General features: G+C 41.6%; 1 long non-coding RNA gene across 1 annotated transcript; it reads right to left on the bottom strand.

The window, feature by feature from the left end:
- Positions 1-82: 82 nt before the first annotated feature.
- On the bottom strand, positions 83-755 carry LOC136933524 (uncharacterized). The gene is made up of 3 exons (XR_010874810.1): positions 640-755; positions 461-565; positions 83-242 (listed from the first exon to the last, which is right to left on the bottom strand). It is a non-coding gene; the product is annotated as an uncharacterized lncRNA (long non-coding RNA).
- Between the last annotated feature and the right edge of the window lie 17,965 nt (positions 756-18,720).

The raw sequence follows: 18,720 nt of genomic DNA, 5'->3' as shown, positions 1-18,720 counted from the left end.
TCATCAGGAGGGTAAGAAATTCTCTTCTTGGACCACCTAAATCTATGCCCTCTTCAAAAGTGCCAGCATTGTCGGTGAACTTTACAAGCATGTCTTGATTTTCAGAGAACGTGCCACGTTTAAACCCTCGGACAGCTCCATCCCATACATTTGACCTGGCTATGTTGAACCTGCTGATTTGTTTGTGGTCGATGGCAAACGCCAAATTTTCAATGATGTCAGGCACTGATACACTTGTATGCCTAAAACATAAAAATGGTTGTTAGTAATATGTTTTTAAAAAGCTGTTAAAAGCTCATCTTAGTATATCACAATTTAAGCACAAAAGAAAGTAAGATTACTTCAATATAATATGCATTCATTACATTGTATTAAACTAACTGACCACACAGACACCAGTGTTAAATAAAACGTTTTTAAAAAGTTGTCTTGTTCATTTTGGTTTGTGTCAGTTAATCACTTAGTCGGGTTCTCTAGGACATCCAGACTTCTTCCAGTATCACTGAGATCCTCATCCTCGTCACTATCATTAATGACAATCGGTGCATAGAGATCTGTGTATATGCTACAAAATGCACACATTTAGTACACGTCTTTATGCATACACTCCCCCTTTCTTTCACTACAACTAAAACACACCTGTATGACGTGGTCTTGGTTGCTAAATGTCCTGAAGTACTTGGAATGGCATCATCTGAATTAGGTATTATCTAAAAAATAAAGAAACAAGATCAAATCATGTTTAACATTGTGGTTTTAACATTGTGGTAATTTGTTTAATTGGTGTTTGTCAATATTGACTGCAGATAGAATATGGAACATTTCAGGTCAGATGGTAGAGTGTGATTTCAAAAATATAGTTTAAACAAATTTATGAAACTACATTTGGCCTGTAAACGATTAATAGCATAATACACACAAACATAGTTTGAATTGGAGTGTGACAAGTAAGCTCAAATAATAAATTACTACCTTTGGTGCTGCACTCTCAAGAATCTCTTTCACATTTGGAGTGCTTTCAAGCTGAGGTTCAAATGGCTGAAAGTGAATCCATAGTTGGAATCACATTATATATTTTTTTTAATATGTTTTGTATTTGCTGTATTGTGAATAATATTTCTGAAAAATATCACCTAAATGTAAGGCGACACTTACCAGTGTGTCAGCATGATCAAACTCAGCAGAAGTCCTACTTCTAATGACAACCTCATTGTCAGATTCAGAATTCTCTGAGTGAGAGGTGTTCATGATCTGCAAAACACACAACCAAATGTGTGGGTATGCCTAATTGTGTTAATTATAAACTATGTAATAGAAAATAGTACAAATGACTAAATTTGTCACTGACCTTTCAAGTCTTTTTCAGGACATATAAGAAGTTCAGTCGTTGATAGGTCTTGCCTATTTCTTCTTTGTATTCCTTTAGTATAAAAGGTTTTTGTGTCCCTGGGACAGTAACGACTTGGGATCCGTCTGGATATAGAAGGACGTACGGCCCTTCATCCATGTCTTTGTTGAAATTCCTTATTTTTTTCACAGCTTGCGTGAGGAGTTGTAGTCCTGTGATTTCAGTATGTGTGGGAAATACAAGAGTTCTCCCACGTACTGGCTTTAACCCCCCATGCTGCATTGCCATGACTCCAACGTTTATCTGCAAGAAAAACCATAAGCACTAGCAGCCACTGCATCGTATAACTGATTCATACACAGCTTTGTTAACTGAACACACTGCTCACCTGTACGTTCTTCTGTTTCTCCTGTTTTTCCCTTCCTTTCTAGGCAAGGAAAAGTTTGATCTTTCTTCCGATTTCTTCTTGCGGTAGCTCATAAACAGGTGTAACGTTGGGTTCAGTAACACTGTTAAAGCAAAACAATTGTTGCTAGCTATCGTTAAAATGACCCAGCTAGAATGATAGCTAAGTATACCCTAGCCAAGCTAATTTAGTTAGCTTAGTTTGTTCATCGTTTCAGTCGTTTCTTTTGGCTTGCTGTCTTTTAAAATCTGCAATCCTTTGCCACATTCACTACACCCCCCCCCCCCCCACCACCACCACCACCACCACCACCAAAACAAAAAACTTTTAACGTTGCATCATTATTAGACTATTGAATGAATTACACAAAATTGACCAGAAACAGGAGTTGTTACTTATTTATTCATTACATATTCATTTATTACTTTTTTGTATTTATTCAGTTTTCAGCACATTCACAACAGTCGCCTGTGCTCAAGGTTCGCGTGACGTAAACAGAATCATTTTACCGTTACATTCATAGCTATGGTTACATTGTTAACGCTTTGTAGCCTAGGTGATCAATCGGAGAAACTGACCATTTTAATTTTTCACTATGTGACGACATCCGCGCCAGTAGAAATTTCTCCTGGTAGGCGACACTTCTAAGCGACGGTTAAAAGTGTCGACCGAGACGTCATTTCTGTCGGCGACCTTTTCAAAAGTGTCTGCGACCTAAGTAGAAATTGGGCTTTAGAGGCATCAAACATTTCCATGGAGGGCCCCACTGTACTGATCCGAATGAGGTCCTCGGTGGTGGATGGATTCAAACTACTCATTATGGGAAATTTAGTTTTTATGTTGTAGCTGTTCGCACCAGTGTTCATGTAGGGTCGCAACTGCGCTCTTGTTTTCAGCATGGCTTGCAGCAGGACAGAAGGGGACTCAGTTGGGGTGTTCATTTTGTTGACGGAAGCATTGTTTAAGTTTCTATTGTTGAACTCGTTTGATATGTGTAGTGTTGGATGTTAGTTTGGTTAGTTTGATTGTTCACACTGAGGGTGAAGGTTAGCTAGGTAGATCGCTAGCCAGGCTGTTACAACGCAGGACAGATTCAGTAGGTTATCACAGGACGCAGCCTATGATGTTTGTCCGAGTCGCGATTATTAGGTGTTGAAATCTCAGAAAAAATGTTTCCCGTTGCAAATAATGGTTTGAGCATTTTCGGGTTCTATCATTTCTTTTCACGTAACTGACAGCTGCAATAGGTTAAAAACATAACTCGCTCGCACCCGTGCGCCCAAGTACTTTTCCATGCACACATATTTAAATGGGCACACTGTAGAGCCCTGCCTATGTGCTCTTAAATGGACACAATATGCTTATTTTATTGGTGCAAATGGTCACCCATCTGTAGATTATTATATATTTTTTCACTTTTTAATGATACAGCACAATTCTACAATTTTATAATTTATGGCAAATTATTTCGCGGACCCCCTGGCTATGGCTCGCGGACCCCTAGGGATCCGGGGACCCCACTTTGAGAACCACTGATTTAGAGTTTCTATTTTTCTTGACGCCGTGCAATATTGTGCATCCAATCAGCGTTGTACCCTTTCCGTTCAGAGTTAATGTAATGTGTACTCAAAATGCCAATATACAGTAACAGTATATTCTATATTCAACATATATATATATACAACTTTTCCCAGTTGTACAGCCGAAAAAGATACAGAGAAAACATATATATATATATATATATTCTGCAGCACTTAATAGGCTATAAATAAAGTGCTTTCCTCCTTTATGCAATTATTAGCTACTTTTCTTTTGATTTCTTATTTAAATGAACCAAAAACAGACCTCCGTCTATCATTCACAGAGATGAACTGTTGGCATATCTCTTTAAGATCAATCTTGTCCAGAGTAGCTTGATGCACATGGCATACAGAGACATTGTTCAGCCGCTGCTGGGACATGGTTGACCTCAGCCAGGTTTTTAACCTTTTTAACGCACTGAAACTCCGCTCAGCTTCAGAAACAGGCACAACCATCAAGATTCTTATCAGCTTCTCCACTTCGTCAAAGAGGCCCCTTACCTCTCTTGGCATTGCCCTAAGAATGTCTACAGCTTCCCTTGTGGTGCTGACTGGATGCTTTAATCTGAACATTGGGAGCTGAGTTTTCAGAATCTTCCTGTCAATTTCAAGGTATGGTTCAATGGCATCATCCAAAATGCCAGAGAGAAGAATATTCTCAATTTTTCTGAGTTTCTCCAAATCCGGTTGGTTAAACCTTTCCGTAAACAGCAAATCCAAGCAGTCTAACAATTTGAAAAATTCAACCCTGTAATATTGCTTAGGGGTTTTTGCCTTGTGGTGACTAGCCTTACCTGTGAATCGTCTGGGGGGAGCTCTCTGGTGTGGAATTTGTACTGGCTCTAATCCAAGGTTTTCAATTATTGCCTCTGCCTTCTCAAAAAACTCTTGCAACTTTGCATCATTTCTTTTTTCCTGGAGATTTGAGGTGACATAGGCAACCGCAGCCTGCATACCTCCAACCGTTTCTGACTGCTTTTGCAGTGACCTGTTCAGACACTCAAGCTCTCCCAACACCTCAGAGGCCACTATCAGTCCAAGAACTGTCTTGCCCTTCAGGAAGCGTTCCAGGAGACCATTGGCTCTGGGACCAGAGTCAGAAACAGCCGAAGCCATTTCCTCCAAGCTAGTCAATATAGCCTCATACTGACTAAGAACTGTGTCAACACTTTGGCCACGCACTGTCCACCTAGTTGGACAAAGAGGTTTCACACTTTTAGTATGCCCCTCACCTATTGCATTTCCAGCCAGTACCCCTTTGAATTTGCCTGATTGGTTACTGAGAGTTCGAAGATCATGGACCCACTTCAATGCGTCGCGTACTAAGGGAGAGGCACTGCATGCACACTGTGTAATAAGATTCACACAATGTGCACCACAGTGCACATACAATGCTAGTGGTTGTTCTCTTTTCAAAACTGCCTGTGCCCCATTGAACTTTCCTGCCATATTGGCTGCTCCATCATAAGTTTGACCTCGCAACCTTGATATTGGTAAGTTTAATCTCAGAAGCACATCAACCGCTAGCTTTGCCATCTGTTCCCCAGTTGTCCCTGGCACCTCGTAGAGTCCCACAAATACCTCATGTGGCACGAGTTCTTTGTCCACATACCTTAGGCATATGGAGACTTGTTCTTTACCCTGAACACCTTGAGTGCCATCCATTATGACAGAAAATTGAACCTCTGGCAGGGACCTGATGTCTGAGGCTATTTCCCTCACAACTGTGTTGCCAAACAAGCTAAGATACTCATTTTGGCTTTGTGGGCTTACATAGTCGAGGCAACGTGTCAGCCCACATTGGTGTTGCCATACATTTGACAAGGTGGTACAAATTACCCTTGTCTACCTCATGTCTTCTAAAAGCAAGCCCCTGTCTAGCAAGATACCTCATGCATCCCATAATTTTAATTAGACAGTGCCTTGCCTCCTGCTGTGTTTTAGTCATTGCACTTAGTAGTTGGGTGTGAACTGGTGTTTTCTCCAATGCATTTGTTGTTACAGCATGATGGTGTGCTTTACTCGCTTGATGGCGATTAAAGCTTTCAACAGCATTTTTACAATTACTGAAACCATGTAAGCAGAAGGCTGGGTCATTCTTTTTCCAGAGTGGTCTTTTTGATTGTGTATGATTTGACACACTCAAAACAAAGTACCTTTTTCAAAGTAGGGCTATAATGCAGCCACTGATACTGACTATACCACTTTGCCTGAAACCGTAACTTCCTGTGCTGAAGTTGCTGTACTTCAATGAATTTGGGATCAGGCTGGTATGGTTCACTCCCCATGTCCAGGGCACTGCTACTCTGACATCCTTGAAGGTCTCTGGTGATTTCCAGCCAAACAGCAGGGCAGCAGTGCTACAGATGCTCTCGGACAATCCTCGCCACTCAAGAGGGAACACTGCCTCTCTTTGGCTCTCAACGAAGGCAGTCGCATTTTCTTTCCCTCTCCTCCCCCTGACCTTCCCTGCTTGCTTCCCTGCTTGGCTTCTATCGTATTGTCTAGTTATTCACAGAGAAATGCTCTGAAGTTTCAATCATTTGGATAGTTTTTGATGATATTACTCAAAATCAAATACTTCGGATAGGGGCAAAGTGGATCGACTACAACCACAAAAAGGAACAACCAGAGAGGACTGAAGCCCAAGGAGAACAGAAGTATTTTGGGCTGCTCTCCCAGACTGACCACAGGCAAGCAAGCTAAAGCTTGTTCCCTGTAGAACTATGGCTTGCAACGACTGCAAACAACTTACTCAGAGGATAGTCGAACTGGAGCTAAGAGTCAGAACCCTCTTAGATATCAGAGAGACCGAAGACTTCCATGCTACCTAGCCCGGAGGCTAAGTTATCGGCTAATGAGCCACCCTTGGAACCAGCTTTCTCTCCACCGGCCGGTGGACCGGATAAGTCATGGTCTGCTCTCGGCGCTAAACCAAAGAGGCCTAGCGCCGCTTCTACCTTCATCTGAGAGGGGACTGGCACCAAGGATAAACAGCAAAAAAAGCGAGGCAGAAACTCTTCCAGCATCACCTCTCCTCCTGTCACACTCAGAAACAGATTCGAACCACTGGGAACTCTCTCTCCCTTGTGTAAAATCCAAGCAGGAATCCAAGGCGAAGAGGCACAGGAGTGCTAGCCACGCAGCTAACAAACATGAAGGGCCCAGATCGCCGATACACCATAGTGGTAGCTACTACACACATGCAAATCCAACACATCATCGTCTGCTGCGACCGGGAGTCCCCCATTTCACTCCAAGCCCCTCTCGGACCACTCGGGGCGCTGTTCGACCCCCTATCAAGCCTAATCAGACAACAATACCACAGGATTATCAAGATCCAAGGTATGCTAAGACTACCCACAGCCCATCAACACTTAGAGGAGCTAACGCTGCTAGCACTATAGAATCTACTGCTAGCACTGACACAGTGGCTAACCTTGGTCTAGCACAAGGTCCTATCAGTAGGTGGTGGGCCGAAGCTCAAAATCGTGCATTTGAACGATCCCTGGCGATGGAGGAGCTGGATTTTTCTGTATCGCTTTAAAACTTTTCTACAACCCTTAAAAAATGTGTTGGCATGTCCAGTTCTTGCACATTTTTCAAGGAACAAACATTTTGTTCCTTTATCGACACAGGCATGTTTTCTGGACAACTATGGTCCGCATCCAATAAGAGCTCATATACATGACACCTTCATAAAATCCACCAATCGTATATCCCGATATTCAAGGCGAGTAAAGTGGGAAGTAAACATTCACATGTGCATTTTGGTGAGCCGGTATATTGTCAGTGGTCGACTGGGCTTCAAATGTATGGAAAAAAGTAAAACAAATGGCTAATTCAGGTATTCTCTAAAGAAACATTGCAACATTCCACTTAAACAAGAATATTTGTTATATTATTGCGCTGCTATTAGTCATCAGAGCAAGTTAACCGTTTAGTGAAAATGACATGTGCAGAACATTATTCAAATAAATGTACAGTATTGTTTTATGTGTGTGTTGCCTAAACATATAATAATGACATGAATCAATGACATACGTAATTATAATTAGCCAAGAGTAGGTATACCACATCAGTAACACTTATCAATACATATTGACAGCTCTGCAGAAGCCTGCTTATGAACATTCATTTGAATCAGGTGTGTTGGAGCAGGAAAACAACTAAAACATGCAGGACAGGGGTGCCCTGAGGACCAGGGTTGGGAACCACTGTGCTAGGTAATACTGGATTTCACAGGGGTGTTACAGTAACTTCACCAACACAACAAATAGCTAAAGCACGTAAGAGTGAAAATGCAGCTCTGGAGAGTATGGCAAGATGTACAGTGGGGTCAGTGTATACAAATAACCTACTGCAAAATAAATTTTGCTGTTACAATCTAAGTGCACCACATTTTATTTGAAAATTAGTTGACAGACATTGCATGCTTATTAAAAGCACAGACAGGACGGGCAGGGTGTCAGGGTGAGTGGTGGGGTAGGACCCAAATGCAAGGGAGTACGCAGCCATTTGATGACCAAAGGGTTTAATCGTGAAAACGCCAGGAAAACAGCTAGGGTACTCACAGGGACATGGGTAGTAATGACAAGACAAAGACTGGACACAAAACAGAAACCTAAATACACAGAACGAAACGACACACAGGTGGACACAATGACGCTAACGAGAACGAGACACAGGTGAAGACAATGACAGGGAAACACTAGGACAGGGCAAAACCAACAACAACAAGGGGGCACGGCTGTGGCCGTGACACAGGGCAGACGAGAGGATGGGCAGGACAAAGAAGACCTATAATCTGATGTGGAATACCATTCCCCTCTAGTCGTCCGAGTGTCTGCTCCCATGTTTTTTTTTCATACGATAAGGTAAACTATGCAGGATGCCTTTTTTCTTACTGGCTGGAGATGAACAGTCTGGAGGATACACATTTTGCATATACCTACAGGTACAATCTGGGGATTTTGTTGCTCAGAGACAACAGGAGTATGGTTTTGCAAACACTGCCTGTCCAAAACTAAAATTGGACTGACTGGATTCTCCCGAAACAAAGATGCAGTGCATAGATGCACCACATCACTCCAACACAGTGAACTGCATGGATCATGAAAAGATGAAAAGGATATTCAAAACATCATGTCAACAATCAAATGTATGATCAACCCTATCTATAATCTATATTAATTAAAATTCATTGTGAGGATATATATTATGTATATATTATGTAAATGTAACTATGCTGGGTAAGTGTACCAATCTAGCCTTAAACAGAACAGTAAAAGTTATGTATTCCTTTCAATTTTCACTGTGTACCGCAGGTTTGCTTCAAGGGACTGTGGATTTGCGGTTGATGAAAGTCAATTAATGATGTTTCCTGAGTCAGTCCAGACCATCAACTCATGCACAACACCATGCTCTTTATATTAGAGGACCCATTCATCTCAATAGTATATATGTATATCATATATAATAGCAATATATGTGATCAATGTAAAACGGCTCAAGTTTTTTGTAATACTCCATCTAAGACTCAGAAATTAATGTTCTTCACAATCTATAATGGCATTATCCAAAGACTTAAAATTTGAGCGAATGTGGTTGAGCTTCATTTTTCTGTATAAAATAACATTTAATCAATCCTTCCATTAAATGTATTTTATTGCTGCAACACATAAACATTTTCAATAATGCAAAAGCCTGCCAGAGGCTGCCAAAGGCCTTACATGCCAGAGTCTTACAGATAGAACTTGACAAAGAAGATGTTGCTCTAATTGAGAGAGAAAAAAAAGTTAACCAGGTACTGCTTAAATGCATCCAAATCCAGGAGAATTTTGTATCCCAAAGTCCATGTTTGTCTTAAACATGGCATGTTTGTAGTCCTGTGATTTCAGTATGTGTGGGAAATACAAGAGTTCTCCCACGTACTGGCTTTAACCCCCCATGCTGCATTGCCATGACTCCAACGTTTATCTGCAAGAAAAACCATAAGCACTAGCAGCCACTGCATCGTATAACTGATTCATACACAGCTTTGTTAACTGAACACACTGCTCACCTGTACGTTCTTCTGTTTCTCCTGTTTTTCCCTTCCTTTCTAGGCAAGGAAAAGTTTGATCTTTCTTCCGATTTCTTCTTGCGGTAGCTCATAAACAGGTGTAACGTTGGGTTCAGTAACACTGTTAAAGCAAAACAATTGTTGCTAGCTATCGTTAAAATGACCCAGCTAGAATGATAGCTAAGTATACCCTAGCCAAGCTAATTTAGTTAGCTTAGTTTGTTCATCGTTTCAGTCGTTTCTTTTGGCTTGCTGTCTTTTAAAATCTGCAATCCTTTGCCACATTCACTACACCCCCCCCCCCCCACCACCACCACCACCACCAAAACAAAAAACTTTTAACGTTGCATCATTATTAGACTATTGAATGAATTACACAAAATTGACCAGAAACAGGAGTTGTTACTTATTTATTCATTACATATTCATTTATTACTTTTTTGTATTTATTCAGTTTTCAGCACATTCACAACAGTCGCCTGTGCTCAAGGTTCGCGTGACGTAAACAGAATCATTTTACCGTTACATTCATAGCTATGGTTACATTGTTAACGCTTTGTAGCCTAGGTGATCAATCGGAGAAACTGACCATTTTAATTTTTCACTATGTGACGACATCCGCGCCAGTAGAAATTTCTCCTGGTAGGCGACACTTCTAAGCGACGGTTAAAAGTGTCGACCGAGACGTCATTTCTGTCGGCGACCTTTTCAAAAGTGTCTGCGACCTAAGTAGAAATTGGGCTTTAGAGGCATCAAACATTTCCATGGAGGGCCCCACTGTACTGATCCGAATGAGGTCCTCGGTGGTGGATGGATTCAAACTACTCATTATGGGAAATTTAGTTTTTATGTTGTAGCTGTTCGCACCAGTGTTCATGTAGGGTCGCAACTGCGCTCTTGTTTTCAGCATGGCTTGCAGCAGGACAGAAGGGGACTCAGTTGGGGTGTTCATTTTGTTGACGGAAGCATTGTTTAAGTTTCTATTGTTGAACTCGTTTGATATGTGTAGTGTTGGATGTTAGTTTGGTTAGTTTGATTGTTCACACTGAGGGTGAAGGTTAGCTAGGTAGATCGCTAGCCAGGCTGTTACAACGCAGGACAGATTCAGTAGGTTATCACAGGACGCAGCCTATGATGTTTGTCCGAGTCGCGATTATTAGGTGTTGAAATCTCAGAAAAAATGTTTCCCGTTGCAAATAATGGTTTGAGCATTTTCGGGTTCTATCATTTCTTTTCACGTAACTGACAGCTGCAATAGGTTAAAAACATAACTCGCTCGCACCCGTGCGCCCAAGTACTTTTCCATGCACACATATTTAAATGGGCACACTGTAGAGCCCTGCCTATGTGCTCTTAAATGGACACAATATGCTTATTTTATTGGTGCAAATGGTCACCCATCTGTAGATTATTATATATTTTTTCACTTTTTAATGATACAGCACAATTCTACAATTTTATAATTTATGGCAAATTATTTCGCGGACCCCCTGGCTATGGCTCGCGGACCCCTAGGGATCCGGGGACCCCACTTTGAGAACCACTGATTTAGAGTTTCTATTTTTCTTGACGCCGTGCAATATTGTGCATGTTGTGCATCCAATCAGCGTTGTACCCTTTCCGTTCAGAGTTAATGTAATGTGTACTCAAAATGCCAATATACAGTAACAGTATATTCTATATTCAACATATATATATATACAACTTTTCCCAGTTGTACAGCCGAAAAAGATACAGAGAAAACATATATATATATATATATATTCTGCAGCACTTAATAGGCTATAAATAAAGTGCTTTCCTCCTTTATGCAATTATTAGCTACTTTTCTTTTGATTTCTTATTTAAATGAACCAAAAACAGACCTCCGTCTATCATTCACAGAGATGAACTGTTGGCATATCTCTTTAAGATCAATCTTGTCCAGAGTAGCTTGATGCACATGGCATACAGAGACATTGTTCAGCCGCTGCTGGGACATGGTTGACCTCAGCCAGGTTTTTAACCTTTTTAACGCACTGAAACTCCGCTCAGCTTCAGAAACAGGCACAACCATCAAGATTCTTATCAGCTTCTCCACTTCGTCAAAGAGGCCCCTTACCTCTCTTGGCATTGCCCTAAGAATGTCTACAGCTTCCCTTGTGGTGCTGACTGGATGCTTTAATCTGAACATTGGGAGCTGAGTTTTCAGAATCTTCCTGTCAATTTCAAGGTATGGTTCAATGGCATCATCCAAAATGCCAGAGAGAAGAATATTCTCAATTTTTCTGAGTTTCTCCAAATCCGGTTGGTTAAACCTTTCCGTAAACAGCAAATCCAAGCAGTCTAACAATTTGAAAAATTCAACCCTGTAATATTGCTCAGGGGTTTTTGCCTTGTGGTGACTAGCCTTACCTGTGAATCGTCTGGGGGGAGCTCTCTGGTGTGGAATTTGTACTGGCTCTAATCCAAGGTTTTCAATTATTGCCTCTGCCTTCTCAAAAAACTCTTGCAACTTTGCATCATTTCTTTTTTCCTGGAGATTTGAGGTGACATAGGCAACCGCAGCCTGCATACCTCCAACCGTTTCTGACTTCTTTTGCAGTGACCTGTTCAGACACTCAAGCTCTCCCAACACCTCAGAGGCCACTATCAGTCCAAGAACTGTCTTGCCCTTCAGGAAGCGTTCCAGGAGACCATTGGCTCTGGGACCAGAGTCAGAAACAGCCGAAGCCATTTCCTCCAAGCTAGTCAATATAGCCTCATACTGACTAAGAACTGTGTCAACACTTTGGCCACGCACTGTCCACCTAGTTGGACAAAGAGGTTTCACACTTTTAGTATGCCCCTCACCTATTGCATTTCCAGCCAGTACCCCTTTGAATTTGCCTGATTGGTTACTGAGAGTTCGAAGATCATGGACCCACTTCAATGCGTCGCGTACTAAGGGAGAGGCACTGCATGCACACTGTGTAATAAGATTCACACAATGTGCACCACAGTGCACATACAATGCTAGTGGTTGTTCTCTTTTCAAAACTGCCTGTGCCCCATTGAACTTTCCTGCCATATTGGCTGCTCCATCATAAGTTTGACCTCGCAACCTTGATATTGGTAAGTTTAATCTCAGAAGCACATCAACCGCTAGCTTTGCCATCTGTTCCCCAGTTGTCCCTGGCACCTCGTAGAGTCCCACAAATACCTCATGTGGCACGAGTTCTTTGTCCACATACCTTAGGCATATGGAGACTTGTTCTTTACCCTGAACACCTTGAGTGCCATCCATTATGACAGAAAATTGAACCTCTGGCAGGGACCTGATGTCTGAGGCTATTTCCCTCACAACTGTGTTGCCAAACAAGCTAAGATACTCATTTTGGCTTTGTGGGCTTACATAGTCGAGGCAACGTGTCAGCCCACATTGGTGTTGCCATACATTTGACAAGGTGGTACAAATTACCCTTGTCTACCTCATGTCTTCTAAAAGCAAGCCCCTGTCTAGCAAGATACCTCATGCATCCCATAATTTTAATTAGACAGTGCCTTGCCTCCTGCTGTGTTTTAGTCATTGCACTTAGTAGTTGGGTGTGAACTGGTGTTTTCTCCAATGCATTTGTTGTTACAGCATGATGGTGTGCTTTACTCGCTTGATGGCGATTAAAGCTTTCAACAGCATTTTTACAATTACTGAAACCATGTAAGCAGAAGGCTGGGTCATTCTTTTTCCAGAGTGGTCTTTTTGATTGTGTATGATTTGACACACTCAAAACAAAGTACCTTTTTCAAAGTAGGGCTATAATGCAGCCACTGATACTGACTATACCACTTTGCCTGAAACCGTAACTTCCTGTGCTGAAGTTGCTGTACTTCAATGAATTTGGGATCAGGCTGGTATGGTTCACTCCCCATGTCCAGGGCACTGCTACTCTGACATCCTTGAAGGTCTCTGGTGATTTCCAGCCAAACAGCAGGGCAGCAGTGCTACAGATGCTCTCGGACAATCCTCGCCACTCAAGAGGGAACACTGCCTCTCTTTGGCTCTCAACGAAGGCAGTCGCATTTTCTTTCCCTCTCCTCCCCCTGACCTTCCCTGCTTGCTTCCCTGCTTGGCTTCTATCGTATTGTCTAGTTATTCACAGAGAAATGCTCTGAAGTTTCAATCATTTGGATAGTTTTTGATGATATTACTCAAAATCAAATACTTCGGATAGGGGCAAAGTGGATCGACTACAACCACAAAAAGGAACAACCAGAGAGGACTGAAGCCCAAGGAGAACAGAAGTATTTTGGGCTGCTCTCCCAGACTGACCACAGGCAAGCAAGCTAAAGCTTGTTCCCTGTAGAACTATGGCTTGCAACGACTGCAAACAACTTACTCAGAGGATAGTCGAACTGGAGCTAAGAGTCAGAACCCTCTTAGATATCAGAGAGACCGAAGACTTCCATGCTACCTAGCCCGGAGGCTAAGTTATCGGCTAATGAGCCACCCTTGGAACCAGCTTTCTCTCCACCGGCCGGTGGACCGGATAAGTCATGGTCTGCTCTCGGCGCTAAACCAAAGAGGCCTAGCGCCGCTTCTACCTTCATCTGAGAGGGGACTGGCACCAAGGATAAACAGCAAAAAAAGCGAGGCAGAAACTCTTCCAGCATCACCTCTCCTCCTGTCACACTCAGAAACAGATTCGAACCACTGGGAACTCTCTCTCCCTTGTGTAAAATCCAAGCAGGAATCCAAGGCGAAGAGGCACAGGAGTGCTAGCCACGCAGCTAACAAACATGAAGGGCCCAGATCGCCGACACACCATAGTGGTAGCTACTACACACATGCAAATCCAACACATCATCGTCTGCTGCGACCGGGAGTCCCCCATTTCACTCCAAGCCCCTCTCGGACCACTCGGGGCGCTGTTCGACCCCCTATCAAGCCTAATCAGACAACAATACCACAGGATTATCAAGATCCAAGGTATGCTAAGACTACCCACAGCCCATCAACACTTAGAGGAGCTAACGCTGCTAGCACTATAGAATCTACTGCTAGCACTGACACAGTGGCTAACCTTGGTCTAGCACAAGGTCCTATCAGTAGGTGGTGGGCCGAAGCTCAAAATCGTGCATTTGAACGATCCCTGGCGATGGAGGAGCTGGATTTTTCTGTATCGCTTTAAAACTTTTCTACAACCCTTAAAAAATGTGTTGGCATGTCCAGTTCTTGCACATTTTTCAAGGAACAAACATTTTGTTCCTTTATCGACACAGGCATGTTTTCTGGACAACTATGGTCCGCATCCAATAAGAGCTCATATACATGACACCTTCATAAAATCCACCAATCGTATATCCCGATATTCAAGGCGAGTAAAGTGGGAAGTAAACATTCACATGTGCATTTTGGTGAGCCGGTATATTGTCAGTGGTCGACTGGGCTTCAAATGTATGGAAAAAAGTAAAACAAATGGCTAATTCAGGTATTCTCTAAAGAAACATTGCAACATTCCACTTAAACAAGAATATTTGTTATATTATTGCGCTGCTATTAGTCATCAGAGCAAGTTAACCGTTTAGTGAAAATGACATGTGCAGAACATTATTCAAATAAATGTACAGTATTGTTTTATGTGTGTGTTGCCTAAACATATAATAATGACATGAATCAATGACATACGTAATTATAATTAGCCAAGAGTAGGTATACCACATCAGTAACACTTATCAATACATATTGACAGCTCTGCAGAAGCCTGCTTATGAACATTCATTTGAATCAGGTGTGTTGGAGCAGGAAAACAACTAAAACATGCAGGACAGGGGTGCCCTGAGGACCAGGGTTGGGAACCACTGTGCTAGGTAATACTGGATTTCACAGGGGTGTTACAGTAACTTCACCAACACAACAAATAGCTAAAGCACGTAAGAGTGAAAATGCAGCTCTGGAGAGTATGGCAAGATGTACAGTGGGGTCAGTGTATACAAATAACCTACTGCAAAATAAATTTTGCTGTTACAATCTAAGTGCACCACATTTTATTTGAAAATTAGTTGACAGACATTGCATGCTTATTAAAAGCACAGACAGGACGGGCAGGGTGTCAGGGTGAGTGGTGGGGTAGGACCCAAATGCAAGGGAGTACGCAGCCATTTGATGACCAAAGGGTTTAATCGTGAAAACGCCAGGAAAACAGCTAGGGTACTCACAGGGACATGGGTAGTAATGACAAGACAAAGACTGGACACAAAACAGAAACCTAAATACACAGAACGAAACGACACACAGGTGGACACAATGACGCTAACGAGAACGAGACACAGGTGAAGACAATGACAGGGAAACACTAGGACAGGGCAAAACCAACAACAACAAGGGGGCACGGCTGTGGCCGTGACACAGGGCAGACGAGAGGATGGGCAGGACAAAGAAGACCTATAATCTGATGTGGAATACCATTCCCCTCTAGTCGTCCGAGTGTCTGCTCCCATGTTTTTTTTTCATACGATAAGGTAAACTATGCAGGATGCCTTTTTTCTTACTGGCTGGAGATGAACAGTCTGGAGGATACACATTTTGCATATACCTACAGGTACAATCTGGGGATTTTGTTGCTCAGAGACAACAGGAGTATGGTTTTGCAAACACTGCCTGTCCAAAACTAAAATTGGACTGACTGGATTCTCCCGAAACAAAGATGCAGTGCATAGATGCACCACATCACTCCAACACAGTGAACTGCATGGATCATGAAAAGATGAAAAGGATATTCAAAACATCATGTCAACAATCAAATGTATGATCAACCCATTTGACCAGACATTGGAGGGAGAAAGTCACATAACATCATGAAAACTAGCTTCAGATGCTGTTGTCAGTGACCTTTTTGAGGCTGAAGAGAGAGGAGACAATGCCTTTGTAGAGTTTGTACAATAAAGGCTATAGAGTGAAGAGATTAAAAAACATAATTAGATACCTTTAGATGTTTAAGGAAACAATGACACGGCAACAGCAACTTTGATAGAAGCGTGTCCGCCCGATTACAGCTTTCACCAAGTTTCTAGGAAATCAAAAAAAGGTGGAGGAGTCGCAGCTATTTTCACCTCTAAACTGTTGTTCAAAATCACTGAGCTAGGTGAATTCACATCATATGAATATCTTGCTATAGAGCTCAAAACCAAATCAATACTTTTTCTTATTATATATTGGCCACCCAAGCACTCGCCAATATTCATACAAGAATTCTCTGAACTATTCTCACTATGTGTCACTAGATATGACAAAGTAGTTTTAAATGGAGACTTAAATATCCAAGTAAATAAAAAAGCAGACCCAACAACTACTGAGCTCTTAAATCTCCTCGACAGTTTCAATCTAACTCAACACATAACAGACCCAACACACCGGCACGGAAACACACTAGATCTAGTGATAACAACTGGACTAAATATCAATAATATTTCAATAACTGATCTACCCCTCTCAGACCATCATTATATACTTTTTAATGTGGAAATTATCCTAACAAAAAACAAAAAAGAATTCTTAGTCCATAGAAGATATTTAGACGATACAGTTGTGATGACATTTTCTGAACAATTTGCTCTATATGAGCCGACTAATCATGATTGCTCTCTGAATTAAATGGTAGACAACCTCAATGATGCACTATTATATGTGTTAGACTCTGTTGCGCCACTGAAAACCAAAAAGAAGTACACAAGCAGAACCTCCCCATGGCTGAGAAATAAAAATGTTAGTGAAACGAAAAGAAAATGCCGTGCAACAGAGAGAAAATGGAGGAAAACAAAGATCACTATCCACTACATTATCTACAAAGACACACTAACCACCTATAACAAAACCATCCGTCTAACAAGGAGAGAATATTTTTCCAACATTATTACAGAAAATGCCAGAAATTCCAGAGTTCTTTTCTCCACCATTGACCACCTGCTAAACACTGTCCCTGCCCCACCTCCATCCTCAGCAGTTAAATGTGAAGAGCTTGCTTTGTTCTTCAAGAACAAAATAACTTTGATCAGAGCTAGTATTATTAATAGTGGGGTCGAAACTGACATCAGTAGATTCTGCAACATAACCATGAGCACATTTACCTGTATCACACTTAGTGAACTTTCCAAAATTGTCAGCGAATCTAACTCCACAACCTCAGATATTGATCCTATACCCACAACATTCTTTAATGTGTGAGTGTTTGATAGTGTGTCAGGTCCGGTGCTAGAGATTATAAACACATCCCTTAGAACTGGCGTCTTCCCAGATGCCTTCAAAACAGCTGTTGTAAAGCCCCTATTAAAGAAACCCAAATTGGATAACAGTCTACTTGCAAATTACAGACCAATATCAAACCTTCCATTTATTAGTAAAGTACTGGAAAATATAGTTTTAGTCCAATTAAATTACTTTCTTGAAGAAAATAACATCCTGGAAGTCTCGCAGTCAGGTTTCAGGAAATATCACAGTACTGAAACTGCTCTCACCAAAATAATTAGCGATCTCAGACTAAACTCTGATGCAAATAAAGTCTCTATCCTTATCCTGTTAGATCTCAGTGCAGCATTTGATACCATTGATCACGACATCCTAATCAATAGACTGGAAAAGCTTATTGGGTTCACGGATAGTGTATTGAACTGGATGCAATCATATATCACAGGAAGGAAGTTTTATGTTAGTTTAGGAGACCATAGGTCCAAGAAACATGAGAACTGCTACGGGGTTGCTCAAGGAAGCTGCTTAGGTCCATTACTTTTTTCTCTTTATATGTTACCACTCTGCGACATAATCAGAGAACATAACATAGATTTCCATAGCTATGCGGATGACACACAACTATATATATCCACTGAACCCAACGATGCAACGGCCATCAATTCCATTACCAACTGCCTGTTGGCAATAAACAAATGGATGAATGATAACTTTCTTAAATTAAATGAAAACAAAACCGAAGTCCTACTATGTGGCCCCAAATCCAAAAGAGAGATTGCTTACTAAGAATCTAGGAGGCTTAACCCCCTGTCTGAAACCAGAGGTGACGAGTCTCGGTGTAATCCTGGACTCAGATTTGAATTTCAACTCACTTTAATAAAGTGACCAAAACAGCTTTCTTTCACCTGAGGAATATAGCAAAGGTACGACCATTCATAAACCAAAATGATGCAGAGAAGTTAATTCATGCTTTTATATCCAGCCGGCTGGACTACTGTAACACACTTTTCACTGGTCTTCCCAAGAAAACCACTGAAAGACTACAGCTCATTCAAAATTCTGCAGCTAGATTATTAACCAAAACTAAAAGGAGAGAACACATTAGTCCTGTCCTAGCTACTT

Source organism: Osmerus mordax, chromosome 2, assembly GCF_038355195.1.
Source record: "Osmerus mordax isolate fOsmMor3 chromosome 2, fOsmMor3.pri, whole genome shotgun sequence".
NCBI classification, from domain to species: domain Eukaryota; kingdom Metazoa; phylum Chordata; class Actinopteri; order Osmeriformes; family Osmeridae; genus Osmerus; species Osmerus mordax.
Note: the sequence above shows the minus strand (reverse complement) of the source record. Positions and strands in the feature narration are given on the sequence as shown.